General features: G+C 32.4%; 1 long non-coding RNA gene across 1 annotated transcript in view; it reads right to left on the bottom strand.

Moving 5' to 3' along the window:
* The window catches only part of LOC130671872 (uncharacterized), a 151,886-nt gene that overhangs the window by 87,098 nt on the left and 44,684 nt on the right, over positions 1-20,104 (bottom strand). Inside the window, exon 2 of the long non-coding RNA XR_008990601.1 lies at positions 90-229. This is a non-coding gene — a long non-coding RNA (uncharacterized LOC130671872). The remainder of the gene's footprint in view (positions 1-89; positions 230-20,104) is intronic.

Here is a 20,104-nt window from a genome sequence, read left to right as displayed (position 1 = left end):
TATATATATATATATATATATATATATATATATATATATACCCCAAAAAGAATTGCTTCTGTTAAAAGAAAAGTAATTAAAATACCTACTGGTAGTTATGAAATTGGAGATATTGAGAAGTACATACAAAAGTCATTACCATGACTTAGCATCAGTATAAAAGCAAATAATTGTTACGTCCCAGCCTGTATGGCAGATGACGTGAGCTTTTACTTCCTTAATTACCGACCTGAAATCCAACAAATTATATCGAATATCAATAATCAAGTGATTCCCATAATATTTAATAAATTGTATGGAATAATATAACTTAATAATAGAATAATATTATTTAAAATATTTGAAAGTTAGAATATGAATAATAGTTGACCAAGTTATTTTTCTATATTTTATCAAATATGAATAAGTGCTGACGCCTCGAGTTAATCCTCGAGACGTGCAGCTGCACAAACAACTATTTTGTTTGAGATAAATTTTGTTCATAGATAAGTGACTGATTTGTTAGTAACAAAAGTGGAGAAATCGTGAGAACTAAGTATTATCAATAAATATTAGAATAGATCATTCGAGAACATGCGTTATCTCGAATGACCCCTTCATATGAATCGATGCGCGGGTCTGATGCCAAAACGTATTGATAAGAGTTACTTCAGTTTTTCTCGATCAAGAGAAGTCAGTCTGAATAATAGAATCATCGAGAGCAGTCAGGCTCAGAATAAAAACGCTTAACTTTGTTCTCACCTTCTCGAAGCTATTGTTGAAAATAACCTAACAATATCATAAATTACCTCAATTGTATACGTTTCACAATTCTAAAACTATCTCGTTATTCATTGAATAAAACAGATCCAGATATTTAATAACAAATAAATATAACCAGTTTATTTCAACCACCAAATGGTGTCTGTTAAACCCATACTTAATTATTATGTATAATTATATGTAAGTTTTTATCACGTCCAATTTAACTCGACCGCTCAACTACGCCAGCGCCAAAACATTAACCAGGACGTAACAACTTATATATAATTAAAATTGGTTGCAGCGACGGATTCGAACAGCCCCCGAATAGATTGGTCAAATCTAAAAAATCGGAAAAATTTTTTTTTATAAAAAAATTGACAACAAGTTATCAGAGTGAAATTATATCGACATAAAAAAAAGTAAAATTGTGAAACAAAAGTGAAAAATTAAGTGAGAATTGAAGTGAGTGAAATGGATAATGATGAAAATTCAAATAAATGAAATTAAAAATTCATAAATAACTAAAATCATATCATGAAAAAAAATGAAATAGTAATATTGAACAATTGGAAGAAAAATTCGAAAATTTTTTTTTAATATCCGAGATCTGAAATATAATTTTATTTCGCTCTCATGAAATAAAAAATGAAGAAAAATATATAAAAATAAAAAATAACAAAAATTTCAAATTAAACATTTAAGTCGAAAGTCTTAGTGAGTGAAGTTAGTAAATAATAAAAAAAAAAAAAAAAAAAAATTTCTATTATAAAAATTAAAAATAATACTAAGTCGAATGAGCAGAGAACCTAAAAAATTGTTTTTTTTGCTGACCTGCCGATGCAACGAAATTACCATCATCATTCACGGCTTCCGATGGACACAGTTCAACACCAATAAGGGAGCATTCCACTTGTCGTTCACGTCTATTTAGATAGGATTTTGAGGCGTTTTGAGCGTTGTGAACGCTTAGTCGAACGCACCCTAAGTGCTGAGAAATCTACAACATTGTGTATACCTGCTGACTTTCGCCATCAACCTTCCGACGGCAACGAAGATCTTCGCATCAATCATAAATTATTTTTACAGTCTCCTAAGTAGTAAGTCGATTTATCGATATCATTCAATTTTGTAATTTTTTTTTGCGTTATATAAATTTAAAAATATAAATTCACAAAAATGTCTAAATTAGAACTTATAGAAGTTTCTCTCACAGAGGCAAAAGATACAATAGATATACTAGTAAATGAAATTCAAAAACTAAGATCAGATCATAAACAAATAAATAATACATTTAATGAAAATTTTGAAACCGAACTACCGCAACGCGTAAGAGAGGAGATGAATAAATTAAACATCGCAAATTCAAATCCACAATTAATAATAAATCCTAACAGAACTCAAAATAATGGTAATATTAATAAAATTGATTATAACGACTCTCTTAAAACCATCCCAGACTTTGACGGCACAAAAGACGGTTACCCAATAGAATCATTTACAAAAGCGTGTAGAAATGCTAAAAAAATTTTTAAAGACGATAGTGACGAAGAATTTTTAGTTAAATTATTACAGACAAAATGTAAAGGCGAACCTTTAAAAAGAATTAGTACCGTAGACCCGACAAATATCGATGACTTTATTTCATTTTTAAATTTACACTTTAGACAAAGTGAAGAAATCTCACTATGGATGAGAGAATTTGACAACTTTCAACAATGCCCAAACAAACGCGTTAGAGACTTGACCCTGATTAAAAAAAATGATTTAAAATGATTTCACACGTTAAATGTCCATAAGAGACAGGATTAGAAATGATTTGAAGGATTAAGAAGTATTTAAAATGATTAAAAAACAAATCATTTTAAATACTTTTTAATCATTTTTTTTAATCAGGGTAACTATAGAATAAGCCAACACTTGCAAAGTACATTATCGGAAATTGAGTATACCGAAGGGGAAACATAGCAGAAAAAGCTACTTGAGCTAAAGAAACTGCTATTCGTTTATTTATATCAGGTTTACACCCAGAATTTGCTATTTTCTTACAAGAAGATAAATACCCAGAACTCGACTCTGCGACAAAATCAGTCGAAAAGGTAAAAAAACAGCTACAACAAATGAGAAATGTTGATAATTTTTTTAATGTATATGATTCTCGAACAAAAAGTAAGGATTACCACCACGTTTTAACCTCACACACTCAACAAAATTTTCAAAATAATACTGACTTTACCCACAACATTCGTAATACAAATAATTATCATAAAAATCCAAATCAATATCAAAAAAATAATCAAAACTACGATGAAAAATCGGGACAAAATAAATGCCAGAATCAGAGAAATTTTAATCAAAATATTAAATTTTGTAATTTCTGCAGAAGAAATAATCATAACATCGAAGAATGTAGAATTTTAATGCAAAGAAAAAGTATTGAATCTAATCAAAATATAAATAAAAATATTTCACAATGCAATTACTGTAAAATGAACGGTCATTGAATGAATAATTGCAGGAAAAAAATGTATGATGAAGGACATCAGTAGTATAGGGCATAACTGGGGAGACATGTCTAGCCCCCACCCTGCGGCTCCTGGTGCCGGTCCTATGGGATTTTCCTGAGGGGAAAGGGTGAGGGGGGAAGGGGCCCTGTGACGTCAGAGGGAATTCTCTTTGTCGGTGAGGGGGCCCAAATGACTTGTCAAAATATTTGACGAGATGGGCGTGGAAGACTGGGTGTACTGGATTGAAGGTGTCAAAATTAATGATATGGGTATAGAAAATTTTAATTGACTGCAGGTGTGCAGGATTAAGGTGAGAGTCGGGAAATCAAGGTACAATAGACCATTGGTATAAATATATTTGGCAAGATGGGCGTGGATGATTTTGTGTAATGGAATGTAGGTGTCAAAATTAATGAGATGAGTATAGAAAATTTTAATTGAATGCAGGTGTGCAGGATTTAGGTGAGAGTCGGGAAATCAGGGTACAATGGACTGCTGGTAAAAAAATTTTTTGACGAGATGCGCCGTTGATAATTTTAATTGAACACAGGTGAGATGATTGTTGGGTGTAATGGAATGCTTAGATGGAAAACTGGTGTATGAGGGTAAATTTGAATAAGAACAGGTTTTTATTTCGTTTTTTTTTTTTTATTTAACATTTTCTTCACACGCACATTCATATTTATTAAAACATAGATTTTATTTTAAGTATATGTATTTTAATAGTATAAACTTATAATAAAATTCTATACGATGGTGACTTCATCACCCATGGAGTAATTGGCAAGGTAGTAGTTCAGGCTTGAGCGATGTGTTTGTTGTAAATCGATAACTTTGATGATGAGTTGAACCAAATCGTCATGGGAATAAATTAGTTCCCAGAAGAATAAAAATCCATGATCGGAAATATTTGCTTCTATTGAAGTAAATCTTTCGTTAAATTTAAACATTTCATCGAAATGATTTTCTAGGTAATTTATAACTGTGGAGGTGTTTGGAACTTCTCTTGTATTCAGTACCAGATTTTTTAGAACATATTTTGATATATTATGGATAGTAGAATCAAGATAATATTTTAAAGGTAATCCTTGTAGATGGTTTAACCAGTGATTGACTCTCGTGCTGCATAATTTGAGAAAGTTAGCAGTCGCCGCAAGGAAAAAAATTCGATTATCCTGGAGTTGTAGTATAACGCAGCGTTCATTTTAAAATTCTGAAAACTGAATTTTAAAGTCCCCGTGTTCGATTTGACAGAACTTGCAATAAAAAGTAGGGTTTTCTTCATCGTAAAATTAATTATTGATGGTTTCCATGGAGCTACTTAATTTTTGCTACTCATTTAGATTTAATTGTATTTCACATTTTGGTTGTACACTGATGATTTGCACGACAGGTTTAAAGTCAAAACACAGTTCATGGAAGATTAAGTATCACCCTCCTTCACTTAGCAGCATAGCAAGCACTAGCATCCTTGAAAATGCGGATATATTATCTCAAAGTATCGACTTAGAATATCTTGTTCACTTATTGAAGTTTAACCCAACCACAAAAGTGTTAGCTTTAAACCCCCCATTGAATCTTGACTATGAAATCGAAAAAAAAACCAATTGAAGAGATGCAGTTATGTGAATTACAGTATTGGAGTAGTGGTCGGCACTACATTCCTTTTCATCCAGCGACTTTATATTGTTGTGGAAAAGAGATAGATTCGGTCAAATGAATAATGTATATCATTAAAAGTTAGAAAACTGGAAATAGTAAAGTCATTTGTGGTGGGGGTACAGGGATAGATTTTCTATAGAGAGCAGGAGGATTCAAAACCTAACAGTCAGTGGTTATATTTGGAAGTGAGCCCTACAGTGAAAAGTTATCAAATATTAATGATGTCAAGTGAATTAGGAGCAATGCATCCTCTATTAAACGATGGTTTTGATGAAGAACTCATAGCTATTTGTGAGGAGTTTAAGAAGCAGCACCAGCTTGTTATGGAGAAAAATAGAGCTAGTATAACTCTAGATTTATTTGAAGACTCGGGGGAAGATATGTTTCCTGCATCTCAGGAAAAATATATGAAAATGCACGGTTTGCGTGGAAATTTGTCACAATTCAGTGAGCAGGGTTCGTTAGTCCATGATTTCCCAGAGTTTTGGCGATCTTCATATACAGGTATTTACATCAATTAAATTTATATGAACTTCATCATATAATTATGTATTAATATTGAGTTTATTTTATTGTTGGAAGCAGAGGATATGTGCAACATAACATGCACCACAATACTGAGAAAAAAACGTTAGCACAAAAACCTGAAGTTTACGAAATCTTAAAAAAAATTACTTGAGAAACATTACAAAGAATTATCACTGAGTGAGAAGCTCACATGAATATTAATCTTGAGTCTGTCTATCAAACGTGGGTGTATGCGCGCTCAGGTAATTACAATAAGTTAAAATTTTAAATCAAATTTTACATGATTTTTATTTTTCATTCTATTTTTTAGATGAGTTCAGTAGGAGAGAACTTCTGAAGGATAAAAAGAATGAAGTTGTTTTTGATTATTTAAAGTCATTTTTTTTTAGATGGAATAGGTATATACAATCACTACCCTAGTAGCAATTTGGTAAAAGCCTTGTGCCAACATGGGTCAAGATACTTTAGAACGATTTTAGATCAAGAATTGTACAAGAATTGGTCCAGATTCTTGACCAAGATTATTGGTCAAGACTTGAGCCAAACTGTGGTCAGAATTTGTCAAGAATTTGACCAGAAATCAAAGGCTACCATTGCTAAACTTTGGGACTATCCTATAGAGTAGAGGTTCTCATTCTACATTCGTTCCATTTACAATACTGCAGTCGAGAAGTAAGTTCTCTGTAGAAAATGAATCTAGTTTTTTCAAAAATACGAGTGACAGCTTATTACATTCGTCATCAAATTCGACAAGACATTTTTTTTACAAATAAAATTAGCAACTTTTATAAGTCAAAATCAAATAGAGAAAACGAGAGACTGATTAATAGCAATAACTCAAATATTAATAGAGGAAGCGTAAAATTAAAAAAACGATTATTAAAGAAGAAGTAATTTTCTATGAAATTGTCACAAGTTCTGGAATTCTATTCCCATTATTTATAATTTTAATTTTTCATCTTAATCTATTGAAAAACTTCCGAAATTTTTAAAGTGCTAAAAAATTCTGAAAATCAATTTTTCTAGGCATTACTACAAGCTCAATGCGTAATTGTAAAAAAATTACATTTTTAAACTTGTTGACTAGACTGTAAATGAGAACCACTGCAATACTATACTTTTCACATTCAAGTGGAAAGGAGGGGAATAGATGCGTGCTAGTCGTCTTTTGCGTTTCTCGCGTAAGTCTATGTCAAGACTCTGGGCCAAGAATCTGGTGAAATTCTGGTCACAGACTGGCCCAAGCCTGCCGCCAGTCTGGATAAAGAATCTTGATCAAATGTCTTGGTCGAGAATTGTCCAATTCTTTACAAAGTGCTTCTCCAAGTATCTTGCCAAAGAATCTTGCCCAATTCCATTGCTACTAGGGTAAATTCATGATTATTAATAATGAAATATTTTCAAAATTTGGATCTCATTATTTTTTATCTGATTTTAGAATATCTCTCTTCATCAAAACCGATCGCTTAAATCAAAGAACCAGCTATAGTAGCTGAAAAAATTAATGGGTCTCAACATGAAGATTTGACGTTGAGAAAAAGAAAAAAAAAACCACAAAAGATAAAAATTCGAAAGGTCAAAAAAATTGATAAGAAAATAAAAATTTTAAAGAACAAAACAATTAAAAAAAAACTACGTTAATGTTTGAGTAAAATTGTATGATATTTATAAAACAATAATAATTTATAATTCGGATTGTATTTCAATTTTAAAAATATAATAAATAAAGAAAATAATAAAAAATATTTCTTACTAATTAAAATTTCTTCCACACCCTATTCCCGTCATTAATTTATTTTACTTTAAGTTAACTATAAATATTCTGAGTAGGATAAGTAAAAAAATAGCAGTTTGAAATAACGATAAAAATAATTTATATTTTTTTCATTTTTATCTTCCCGCTAAGACAATCTACGATTTTCGAAAAATTGGGCAGTTATTGTTTTCACCCCGATTTGCGAAAATCAAAAGTTCACCAGATGTCGACGTTTTGAGGTCTAAGGAAGCTATTCTGACTATTTTCAGAATGATGTCCGAGTGTCTGTATGTATGTATGTGTGTGTGGGTGTGTGTATGTATGTGTGTGACCGGTCTATAACTTTTTAACTAATGAATTGATTTGGATGGTTAAGGCGGATATCGAAAGAGCTTGTTGGCCATCAACTTTTCTAAAAATTTCAGATCATTTGATCAAGTAGACTCGAAAATATTGGCGAATTACGAAAAAAAAAATTTTTTTTTTTAGTTTTTTATTAATTTCTCAGAAACGACTTATACGATCAACTTTAAAATCTAATCAGCTCTAGAACTCAATAAAACGCGTCGATTGCCGCCTTAGCCATAAGAATCGATTAATTCGTTCGTGAGGTATCGTGGGACAAAGAAATGCTAAAAACGGTTTTTTGCGAATATATTTGAAACAACTGAGCTAAAAAATTCCAAAATATTATCAGCTCTAGGACCCAATAGAATACGTCAATTGCCGTCTCAACCATTAAAACCGGTTAATTTGTTCGCGAGATATCGTGGGAGAAAGAAATGCTAAAAAACGGTTTTTTCGAAAACAATGGTATACAATTAATTGTTTTCCCATGGAATCACCTAGTTTTTGGCACTCATTTAGATTAAATTGTAGTTCACATTTTGGATGTACACTGATTATTCTTGCGACAGGTTTAAAGCTGATGTCGTAATATTTTAAGCCGCAACTGTTTTGTATGCGATTTATTTAATAGAATTAGTTTCAACAAATACACGTAGTCATGAGTGTTTATGGCTACGAGCTTGCTCTTGTGCGGTCTCAGAATAAAACTGAATATTATTTTTTACTTAAAATCATGAACAAAATAAGCGGTGGGGATTTAAAGACTAAAAAATTAAATTTGAAAAGTTCTAAGTGTGTGTGTAAGCTTGACAAGAAACTGTGAAGTATACTCAATTTTGCTTACATCAATTTGAATTATTACATTGAAATGTAAGTAACTTTACTATTATATGATATAAATTCATGCATCCCTTGTTACAAGGTATAAATTTTGATCTATTTTACAGATTTAATCAAGGATCTCTCACCAATAAACAATGCTGCAACTCTGAAAGAAATTTTAACAAAAACGAAAATGTCAGAACTGATCGTGAATAAGGAATACAATGTCACTGACTTGAAATCTGTTTCAACGAAATTCGGCGATAGTATTATGGCTGTTTTCAATGCCGCATTTTGCATTTATTTACCGAAGTGTACTACTGTAGTTTTTCAAAAGGATCCTGCATCACTAGAGGCACTACATAAATTCATTGAAGAAGATACTTTATATCTTCTTTACGATGAAGGACAGTATAGTAAATTTGAATTTGTAATTAGACCAATTGATGAAGAAAATACACTTTATAAAATTTATATGTAAAGAAATTCTTAAATAAATTAGAGAAAAAAAACGAAATTTTGTACTTACAATTTTTAATTTAAGTTAGCTTTCCTATGAATATTCCTACATCTTCAATACCATTTAATAGTTCTCAAAGTTGAGCCTTTGACTCCTTTCGCTCTCTTTTTAGCTTTCATATTATTATGAGTTCTGAATGCATAATGCTTAGCTCTAAGTTCTACAAACTCGCTCATAATTTCACCATCATTCTCGTCTTTCATGAGGCCAACAACTTTTTTATTTTCTAATGGAATACCATAAATATTGTTTGGAGGGTAATCAGAGGTGTGAAACATTTTAATATCACGTTTGATGATTTCATATATATTCGGAATCTTAAAATAGTAAATGAAACTATCAGTATCTGTATACATAAGTTTTGATTCGTCTTTACTAAATTGTTTTTTAATGTGATTATAATGAAAATCGTAAATATAAGTTTTTGATAAATCAATTATAGTAAATCCAACGTAAATCGGATCATTAAAATTAGCTTTGACTCTTTTTAACTCAACTAATAATAATTCTTCATCAAAAATGGTAAAACTATGGAAATTCGGTTTTGATATTAATGATTTCGCACCGTACCTACCATACCATTTTATTACTAACTTAACATCTTTATATTTTCTCACATTTTCCATTGTTTTACCAAATACTGCATTGTTCGTGAGTTTGTAAAAGTTCTTTTCAAATTCATTTCTAGCATTTTTTCGACATTCTGTATTTTTATTAATGTATGGTTTTAACCATGCCGATTGTTTGAATTTGAGAATCCTATGAACTTTCAGAAGTTTCATACCTAAAGTAAGATACTGTTGCAAATTCTTATAATGTAAAACATATTTTTTTTTAGAATAAAGCGTTTTTGCCAATTTTGCTTGTTTCCAGTTCAGAGGTACAAAGTGTTCAGGGCACAATAGTAGGTTTTTATGCAGTTCATGTAATTTGATTGGATATTCTAAATCTACTTCTAATACATATCGTTTAGAATGATAAACATTAAATCAAGTATTTATGTTATCAGGAGTAATATTTTCCTTCTATTCAAATGAGCTCTAAGGTAATGGCATACTCATTGCACCCCCATACAAATTGTTTACATCAAAGTACATTAAATATGATTCTTCTTTATTTTTATCGAAATCATCACCCATAAAACGATTGTTAGCTTGCGCATATCAATTTGTACATTAAGATATTCCACCTCTAATACGTTTCCCAATGAAGAATAGCATTTCTGGATCGGTTAATAATTCTAATTCAGTATTTGTCATTTTTAACATTGCATCTAAACTAAGTCCTGGTGATGTAAAATAGTGTAACGGGTCTAGCTCATAAGTCATCTGACAACTATAACGAAAATTTTTAAAAATATCAGTAGAGGAGGGCATGACTGGCGAGACAGGACTTACCCCCTCCCTGCGGCCTCTGGCGCCGGTCCTAGGGGGTTTTCCCGAGGGGGAAAGGGCGGCGTGACGTCAGAGGGAATTCCCTTTGCCAGCGCGGGGGCCCAAATGACTTGTCAAAAGATTTGACGTGGATGATTGGGGGTTAATGGATTGTAGGTGTCAAAATTAATGAGGTGGGTATAGAAATTGGATGCAGGTGTGCAGGATTTAGATGAGAGTCGGGAAATCAGGGGTACAATTGACCGGATGTATAAAAATATTAGACGAGATGGGCGTGGGTGATTGTGTGTAATGGAATGTAGGTGTTAAAATTAATGAGATGGGTGTAGAAATTGAATGCAGGTGTGCAGGATTTAGATGAGAGTCGGGAAATCAGGGGTACAATGGAATGGTTAGATGGAAAACTGGTGTATGAGGGTAAATTTGAATAAGAACAGGTTTTTATTTATTCTTTTTTATTTATCATTTTCTTCACACGCACATTCATACTTATAAAAACATAGATTTTATTTTAGGTATATGTATTTTTAGTCATAATTACTGCTAACAATCTTGTCTAATAATTGAGGAAGTGGATGATCGGCCATAACTATATACAAAGTATTCTTTGGATTACGAAAGTATTTAGACATTCTATAATTCATTCCGGGAGGATATTCATCGGGTAGAAAATATACAGGTTCTCTTAAAAATTTATTAGCTATAGTATTAGGACCAATTGTGCCGCCATGAGCCGATAAATAATTGATATAACATGACTTTTTGAAATAAGTGTTGAACATTTTATCTTGAAAAGAGGTTATAGCTTTCCATTTGTCATCACGAGTAAAACTAGGGGATATTTTCCACTGATTCTGTTGCTCGCAAGATAAAGTCGCCACACATTTCCCAAAACCATTATTTCTACGAGCCAACAAAATTTTACCCCGATGTTTTTCAATAGTGTCAGTCACTGACCAAAATTGCACAAACAGATTACCAAGAGGCTTAACGAATTTGTTCTCTAGGATTTCACATTCTGTCATTGTGTTCTCTTCACTAACGTACTCCTTTTGCATAAACATTATCACAAATTCGAACGGATATTCTCTCAAATATTCTATCACTTGGTTCACTATATCACCAAACATCATTCCCAAATATACGAGATCATGATGCATTGCAAATACATTTTCAATGCTACGTACTCGTAGGTCAAATACTCGTACGCCTGCTTTTAATTGTTCAGTTATGTTCAATTGCTGTGTTTGAGCAGCCAGTAAGAAAGTTTTATATGTGGCAGAATTATGAGTACCAATCATTGCAAGCGTATTTATCTTTCGTGTCCCTGTAATATCCGTAAGAAAGTAACTATGATCCCGGTAAGTCGGAGAATATGCTGCAGACAAAGACACTAATGGTGCCATCGATAATACAAATACAAATATTATTTCCATTATACAAAAATATACACTATTTCTCTTTAGTTATAGTATACTATAACCTGTCGTGACGAATCAATTTTGAAAACTACCAAACTCAAGGTATACTATAACTGGTAACCAAGTATAAGAGAGTAGAGGGGGAAAGATTCAAGTTTTTCCTAACTTTCTTTGATTAACTGGATTAAAGATATGAGTTTATGTATTAGTCTCTTACGAACACTCCTACATCATGGATCTATTTGATATTTCGGAAATTGATGACGAGTTTTTACAGGCGTTTCTCGAGTCAAACGCCTTGCCGGAAAATTTAGTGCATTTGAATAGTGAAGAATTAAATTCGCAAATACCGTCTCCTTTCCGCGTAAATAATGAATATGACGAAATTCTTAGTGAATTTGAAAATAGGCCTTCTTCAAACCAAGTGTATGAAGTTGATGATTTCGATGAAAAGTTATTTGATGGTATGTTATTGATTTTTATTGTTTTTCTCTTTGAGTTATGAATAATATTATTATTTAAAAAATCTTATTTTGTAAAGGTACTGCGCAAGATGGCGGCGGAGTAGCTGATGATAATAACTTGCTGAATCTAAATGTATTAGGATATAATGATGTGTTTCAAGTTGGTGGTGATGGTAATATTGTAGAAAATAATGGTGGCCGTAATGAACCAGAGAACGATGGGGTTGAAGATGATGTTGTGAGAGACATCGCAGAGATAGATGCAGCTGCTGATCGTCCACTTATTCAGATTTTTGACTGTGTAGAGCGCCTGGAAAAGTATCGAGTGAATACTCATGCTATGAGATTCAGAATAAGTCCTGTACCCCAGGGAGATAATGCAGTTCAATGGACAGTAAAAGCTTTTCGCGAGGTGTATGATAGAATAATGACTGCGGGTGGAGCAGGTAACAATCGTTTCTATCTCAGCTTTCGTTTCGAGGGGCTACAGGGTAATGCTGCATATCAAAGCATGAGACCAATAGAAGGATACAAGTTTGAAGAATTATGGGATTTAGTTAATAAAATTTCTTAAAGTGCAGGAGGATTTAATGTCACTGATACTTTTCAAATTAAATTACACATAGTTGAAGCTATGGCTGGACAAAAGTATAGCATTGAATGCGACAAAAAAAGACCCCCTGGCGTAATAAAAATGAGTAATGACGATAATCTTTGTCTACCAAGAGCATTGGTCGTAGCATTAGTAGGGCAAAAAAAAAATAGCCGCAAAAGCATCAACTGGGCCTATACATGAAGAATGGAATCGCATACGCAACTCAAGAAATAAAATAAAATCATATCAACGTGACCAAGCGTTAGAACTTGTTGCATGTGCCGATGTAGTCATACCTGAAAACGGACGTGGGTTAGAAGAAGTTGAAAAATTCCAAAACTATTTCGCAACACACCAAATAGCAATAATAGTTTACAAATTAAAAACTGACCCTGGGAATAAGCAACATGAAGTTATTTTCGATGGTACAGCGCAGGTGACTGTACAAAATCAAAATGTTGCACATACGCTTAGGCTTGCTTATTATCCAGATGAAAAACATTTCAAATATATTCAGACAATATTACGTTTTCAAGCATCAAGACACTATTGTGAACCATGTCGTGTGATCTATAAAAACCCGTACGATCATAGGAATTGTCCCCTGGCATGTATTAAATGCTATGCAAAGCCTCCGTGCGCGATCACAACGTTTAAAAAAATGTGTAATATATGTAATCGTTTATTTTACAGTGCTAAGTGTTTTAATTATCATCAGCGACAGGGGTCGTATCAAGGTCATCCAACAGTTTGTGAAAGTGTACAGTTTTGTTCAACATATAAAATTATTATTTATCCAAAAACTTCGAAGCATGAGTGTGGTAAGACTATGTGTGATATATGTAGTAAATTATGTGAATCTGGACATTTATGTTTCATGCCTGTGGCTAAACCTATAAAGGAATCTAAAAAGTACACAAAATTTATCTACTACGACTTTGAAACACGTCAAGACGATAAGCTGCAAGCCAGTGCTTCCGTCAATATTCACATACCTACTTTATGTATAGCTCAAGCTGTTTGTAACTTGTGCTGTAATAATGAAGATTTAAATCTTAATCCTAATATAGTAAATTGTATTAATTGCGGTATAAGTGAAACCATCTTTTATGGTGAGAATTGTGTTAAAGAATTTGTAAACTATATTTTTAAATTAAGTAAGTTAAAAAATTGTAAAAAAGTTGTATGTATAGCGCATAATGCAAAAGGGTTTGATGTTCAGTTCATTCTCACTGAAATTATTGCTAAGCAGTATGATGATATAGATACTATAATAAATGGTACGAGTATCACGTTAATGGAACTAAATAAGAAAAAAATCAAATTTATTGATAGTTTAAATTATATTCTTATGGCTTTAGCGGCTTTACCTAAAGCTTTTGGATTTTCAGATCGAATGAACAAAGGGTATTTCCCGCATTTATTTAATACAGCAGAAAATCAAAATTATGTAGGTCCTATGCCTGAAAATAATTATTATAGTCCCGATACAATGAATGTGGTAGAGAGAAAAGTATTTTTACAGTGGTATGATGAAAGAGTCAAATCAAATAATTTATTTAATTTTAAGGAAGAAATTATGTTTTATTGTCGATTAGATGTTAGCATTTTACGTTTAGCATGTAGTAAATTCCGTAATTCTTATACCGCAATTAATACAATTTACTATATTAGGATTAAGATTTAAATCTTCATTATTACAGCACAAGTTACAAACAGCTTGAGCTATACATAAAGTAGGTATGTGAATATTGACGGAAGCACTGGCTTGCAGCTTATCGTCTTGACGTGTTTCAAAGTCGTAGTAGATAAATTTTGTGTACTTTTTAGATTCCTTTATAGGTTTAGCCACAGGCATGAAACATAAATGTCCAGATTCACATAATTTACTACATATATCACACATAGTCTTACCACACTCATGCTTCGAAGTTTTTGGATAAATAATAATTTTATATGTTGAACAAAACTGTACACTTTCACAAACTGTTGGATGACCTTGATACGACCCCTGTCGCTGATGATAATTAAAACACTTAGCACTGTAAAATAAACGATTACATATATTACACATTTTTTTAAACGTTGTGATCGCGCACGGAGGCTTTGCATAGCATTTAATACATGCCAGGGGACAATTCCTATGATCGTACGGGTTTTTATAGATCACACGACATGGTTCACAATAGTGTCTTGATGCTTGAAAACGTAATATTGTCTGAATATATTTGAAATGTTTTTCATCTGGATAATAAGCAAGCCTAAGCGTATGTGCAACATTTTGATTTTGTACAGTCACCTGCGCTGTACCATCGAAAATAACTTCATGTTGCTTATTCCCAGGGTCAGTTTTTAATTTGTAAACTATTATTGCTATTTGGTGTGTTGCGAAATAGTTTTGGAATTTTTCAACTTCTTCTAACCCACGTCCGTTTTCAGGTATGACTACATCGGCACATGCAACAAGTTCTAACGCTTGGTCACGTTGATATGATTTTATTTTATTTCTTGAGTTGCGTATGCGATTCCATTCTTCATGTATAGGCCCAGTTGATGCTTTTGCGGCTATTTTTTTTTTGCCCTACTAATGCTACGACCAATGCTCTTGGTAGACAAAGATTATCGTCATTACTCATTTTTATTACGCCAGGGGGTCTTTTTTTGTCGCATTCAATGCTATACTTTTGTCCAGCCATAGCTTCAACTATGTGTAATTTAATTTGAAAAGTATCAGTGACATTAAATCCTCCTGCACTTTAAGAAATTTTATTAACTAAATCCCATAATTCTTCAAACTTGTATCCTTCTATTGGTCTCATGCTTTGATATGCAGCATTACCCTGTAGCCCCTCGAAACGAAAGCTGAGATAGAAACGATTGTTACCTGCTCCACCCGCAGTCATTATTCTATCATACACCTCGCGAAAAGCTTTTACTGTCCATTGAACTGCATTATCTCCCTGGGGTACAGGACTTATTCTGAATCTCATAGCATGAGTATTCACTCGATACTTTTCCAGGCGCTCTACACAGTCAAAAATCTGAATAAGTGGACGATCAGCAGCTGCATCTATCTCTGCGATGTCTCTCACAACATCATCTTCAACCCCATCGTTCTCTGGTTCATTACGGCCACCATTATTTTCTACAATATTACCATCACCACCAACTTGAAACACATCATTATATCCTAATACATTTAGATTCAGCAAGTTATTATCATCAGCTACTCCGCCGCCATCTTGCGCAGTACCTTTACAAAATAAGATTTTTTAAATAATAATATTATTCATAACTCAAAGAGAAAAACAATAAAAATCAATAACATACCATCAAATAACTTTTCATCGAAATCATCAACTTCATACACTTGGTTTGAAGAAGGCCTATTTTCAAATTCACTAAGAATTTCGTCATATTCATTATTTACGCGGAAAGGAGACGGTATTTGCGAATTTAATTCTTCACTATTCAAATGCACTAAATTTTCCGGCAAGGCGTTTGACTCGAGAAACGCCTGTAAAAACTCGTCATCAATTTCCGAAATATCAAATAGATCCATGATGTAGGAGTGTTCGTAAGAGATTAATACATAAACTCATATCTTTAATCCAGTTAATCAAAGAAAGTTAGGAAAAACTTGAATCTTTCCCCCTCTACTCTCTTATACTTGGTTACCAGTTATAGTATACCTTGAGTTTGGTAGTTTTCAAAATTGATTCGTCACGACAGGTTATAGTATACTATAACTAAAGAGAAATAGTGTATATTTTTGTATAATGGAAATAATATTTGTATTTGTATTATCGATGGCACCATTAGTGTCTTTGTCTGCAGCATATTCTCCGACTTACCGGGATCATAGTTACTTTCTTACGGATATTACAGGGACACGAAAGATAAATACGCTTGCAATGATTGGTACTCATAATTCTGCCACATATAAAACTTTCTTACTGGCTGCTCAAACACAGCAATTGAACATAACTGAACAATTAAAAGCAGGCGTACGAGTATTTGACCTACGAGTACGTAGCATTGAAAATGTATTTGCAATGCATCATGATCTCGTATATTTGGGAATGATGTTTGGTGATATAGTGAACCAAGTGATAGAATATTTGAGAGAATATCCGTTCGAATTTGTGATAATGTTTATGCAAAAGGAGTACGTTAGTGAAGAGAACACAATGACAGAATGTGAAATCCTAGAGAACAAATTCGTTAAGCCTCTTGGTAATCTGTTTGTGCAATTTTGGTCAGTGACTGACACTATTGAAAAACATCGGGGTAAAATTTTGTTGGCTCGTAGAAATAATGGTTTTGGGAAATGTGTGGCGACTTTATCTTGCGAGCAACAGAATCAGTGGAAAATATCCCCTAGTTTTACTCGTGATGACAAATGGAAAGCTATAACCTCTTTTCAAGATAAAATGTTCAACACTTATTTCAAAAAGTCATGTTATATCAATTATTTATCGGCTCATGGCGGCACAATTGGTCCTAATACTATAGCTAATAAATTTTTAAGAGAACCTGTATATTTTCTACCCGATGAATATCCTCCCGGAATGAATTATAGAATGTCTAAATACTTTCGTAATCCAAAGAATACTTTGTATATAGTTATGGCCGATCATCCACTTCCTCAATTATTAGACAAGATTGTTAGCAGTAATTATGACTAAAAATACATATACCTAAAATAAAATCTATGTTTTTATAAGTATGAATGTGCGTGTGAAGAAAATGATAAATAAAAAAGAATAAATAAAAACCTGTTCTTATTCAAATTTACCCTCATACACCAGTTTTCCATCTAACCATTCCATTGTACCCCTGATTTCCCGACTCTCATCTAAATCCTGCACACCTGCATTCAATTTCTACACCCATCTCATTAATTTTAACACCTACATTCCATTACACACAATCACCCACGCCCATCTCGTCTAATATTTTTATACATCCGGTCAATTGTACCCCTGATTTCCCGACTCTCATCTAAATCCTGCACACCTGCATCCAATTTCTATACCCACCTCATTAATTTTGACACCTACAATCCATTAACCCCCAATCATCCACGTCAAATCTTTTGACAAGTCATTTGGGCCCCCGCGCTGGCAAAGGGAATTCCCTCTGACGTCACGCCGCCCTTTCCCCCTCGGGAAAACCCCCTAGGACCGGCGCCAGAGGCCGCAGGGAGGGGGTAAGTCCTGTCTCGCCAGTCATGCCCTCCTCTACTGATATTTTTAAAAATTTTCGTTATAGTTGTCAGATGACTTATGAGCTAGACCCGTTACACTATTTTACATCACCAGGACTTAGTTTAGATGCAATGTTAAAAATGACAAATACTGAATTAGAATTATTAACCGATCCAGAAATGCTATTCTTCATTGGGAAACGTATTAGAGGTGGAATATCTTAATGTACAAATTGATATGCGCAAGCTAACAATCGTTTTATGGGTGATGATTTCGATAAAAATAAAGAAGAATCATATTTAATGTACTTTGATGTAAACAATTTGTATGGGGGTGCAATGAGTATGCCATTACCTTAGAGCTCATTTGAATAGAAGGAAAATATTACTCCTGATAACATAAATACTTGATTTAATGTTTATCATTCTAAACGATATGTATTAGAAGTAGATTTAGAATATCCAATCAAATTACATGAACTGCATAAAAACCTACTATTGTGCCCTGAACACTTTGTACCTCTGAACTGGAAACAAGCAAAATTGGCAAAAACGCTTTATTCTAAAAAAAAATATGTTTTACATTATAAGAATTTGCAACAGTATCTTACTTTAGGTATGAAACTTCTGAAAGTTCATAGGATTCTCAAATTCAAACAATCGGCATGGTTAAAACCATACATTAATAAAAATACAGAATGTCGAAAAAATGCTAGAAATGAATTTGAAAAGAACTTTTACAAACTCACGAACAATGCAGTATTTGGTAAAACAATGGAAAATGTGAGAAAATATAAAGATGTTAAGTTAGTAATAAAATGGTATGGTAGGTACGGTGCGAAATCATTAATATCAAAACCGAATTTCCATAGTTTTACCATTTTTGATGAAGAATTATTATTAGTTGAGTTAAAAAGAGTCAAAGCTAATTTTAATGATCCGATTTACGTTGGATTTACTATAATTGATTTATCAAAAACTTATATTTACGATTTTCATTATAATCACATTAAAAAACAATTTAGTAAAGACGAATCAAAACTTATGTATACAGATACTGATAGTTTCATTTACTATTTTAAGATTCCGAATATATATGAAATCATCAAACGTGATATTAAAATGTTTCACACCTCTGATTACCCTCCAAACAATATTTATGGTATTCCATTAGAAAATAAAAAAGTTGTTGGCCTCATGAAAGACGAGAATGATGGTGAAATTATGAGCGAGTTTGTAGAACTTAGAGCTAAGCATTATGCATTCAGAACTCATAATAATATGAAAGCTAAAAAGAGAGCGAAAGGAGTCAAAGGCTCAACTTTGAGAACTATTAAATGGTATTGAAGATGTAGGAATATTCATAGGAAAGCTAACTTAAATTAAAAATTGTAAGTACAAAATTTCGTTTTTTTTCTCTAATTTATTTAAGAATTTCTTTACATATAAATTTTATAAAGTGTATTTTCTTCATCAATTGGTCTAATTACAAATTCAAATTTACTATACTGTCCTTCATCGTAAAGAAGATATAAAGTATCTTCTTCAATGAATTTATGTAGTGCCTCTAGTGATGCAGGATCCTTTTGAAAAACTACAGTAGTACACTTCGGTAAATAAATGCAAAATGCGGCATTGAAAACAGCCATAATACTATCGCCGAATTTCGTTGAAACAGATTTCAAGTCAGTGACATTGTATTCCTTATTCACGATCAGTTCTGACATTTTCGTTTTTGTTAAAATTTCTTTCAGAGTTGCAGCATTGTTTATTGGTGAGAGATCCTTGATTAAATCTGTAAAATAGATCAAAATTTATACCTTGTAACAAGGGATGCATGAATTTATATCATATAATAGTAAAGTTACTTACATTTCAATGTAATAATTCAAATTGATGTAAGCAAAATTGAGTATACTTCACAGTTTCTTGTCAAGCTTACACACACACTTAGAACTTTTCAAATTTAATTTTTTAGTCTTTAAATCCCCACCGCTTATTTTGTTCATGATTTTAAGTAAAAAATAATATTCAGTTTTATTCTGAGACCGCACAAGAGCAAGCTCGTAGCCATAAACACTCATGACTACGTGTATTTGTTGAAACTAATTCTATTAAATAAATCGCATACAAAACA

The sequence above is a fragment of the Microplitis mediator genome, chromosome 7 (genome assembly GCF_029852145.1).
Source record: "Microplitis mediator isolate UGA2020A chromosome 7, iyMicMedi2.1, whole genome shotgun sequence".
NCBI classification, from domain to species: Eukaryota; Metazoa; Arthropoda; class Insecta; order Hymenoptera; family Braconidae; genus Microplitis; species Microplitis mediator.
The sequence above is the reverse complement of the archived record's forward strand: the minus strand, read 5'-3'. Positions and strand labels throughout refer to the sequence as shown.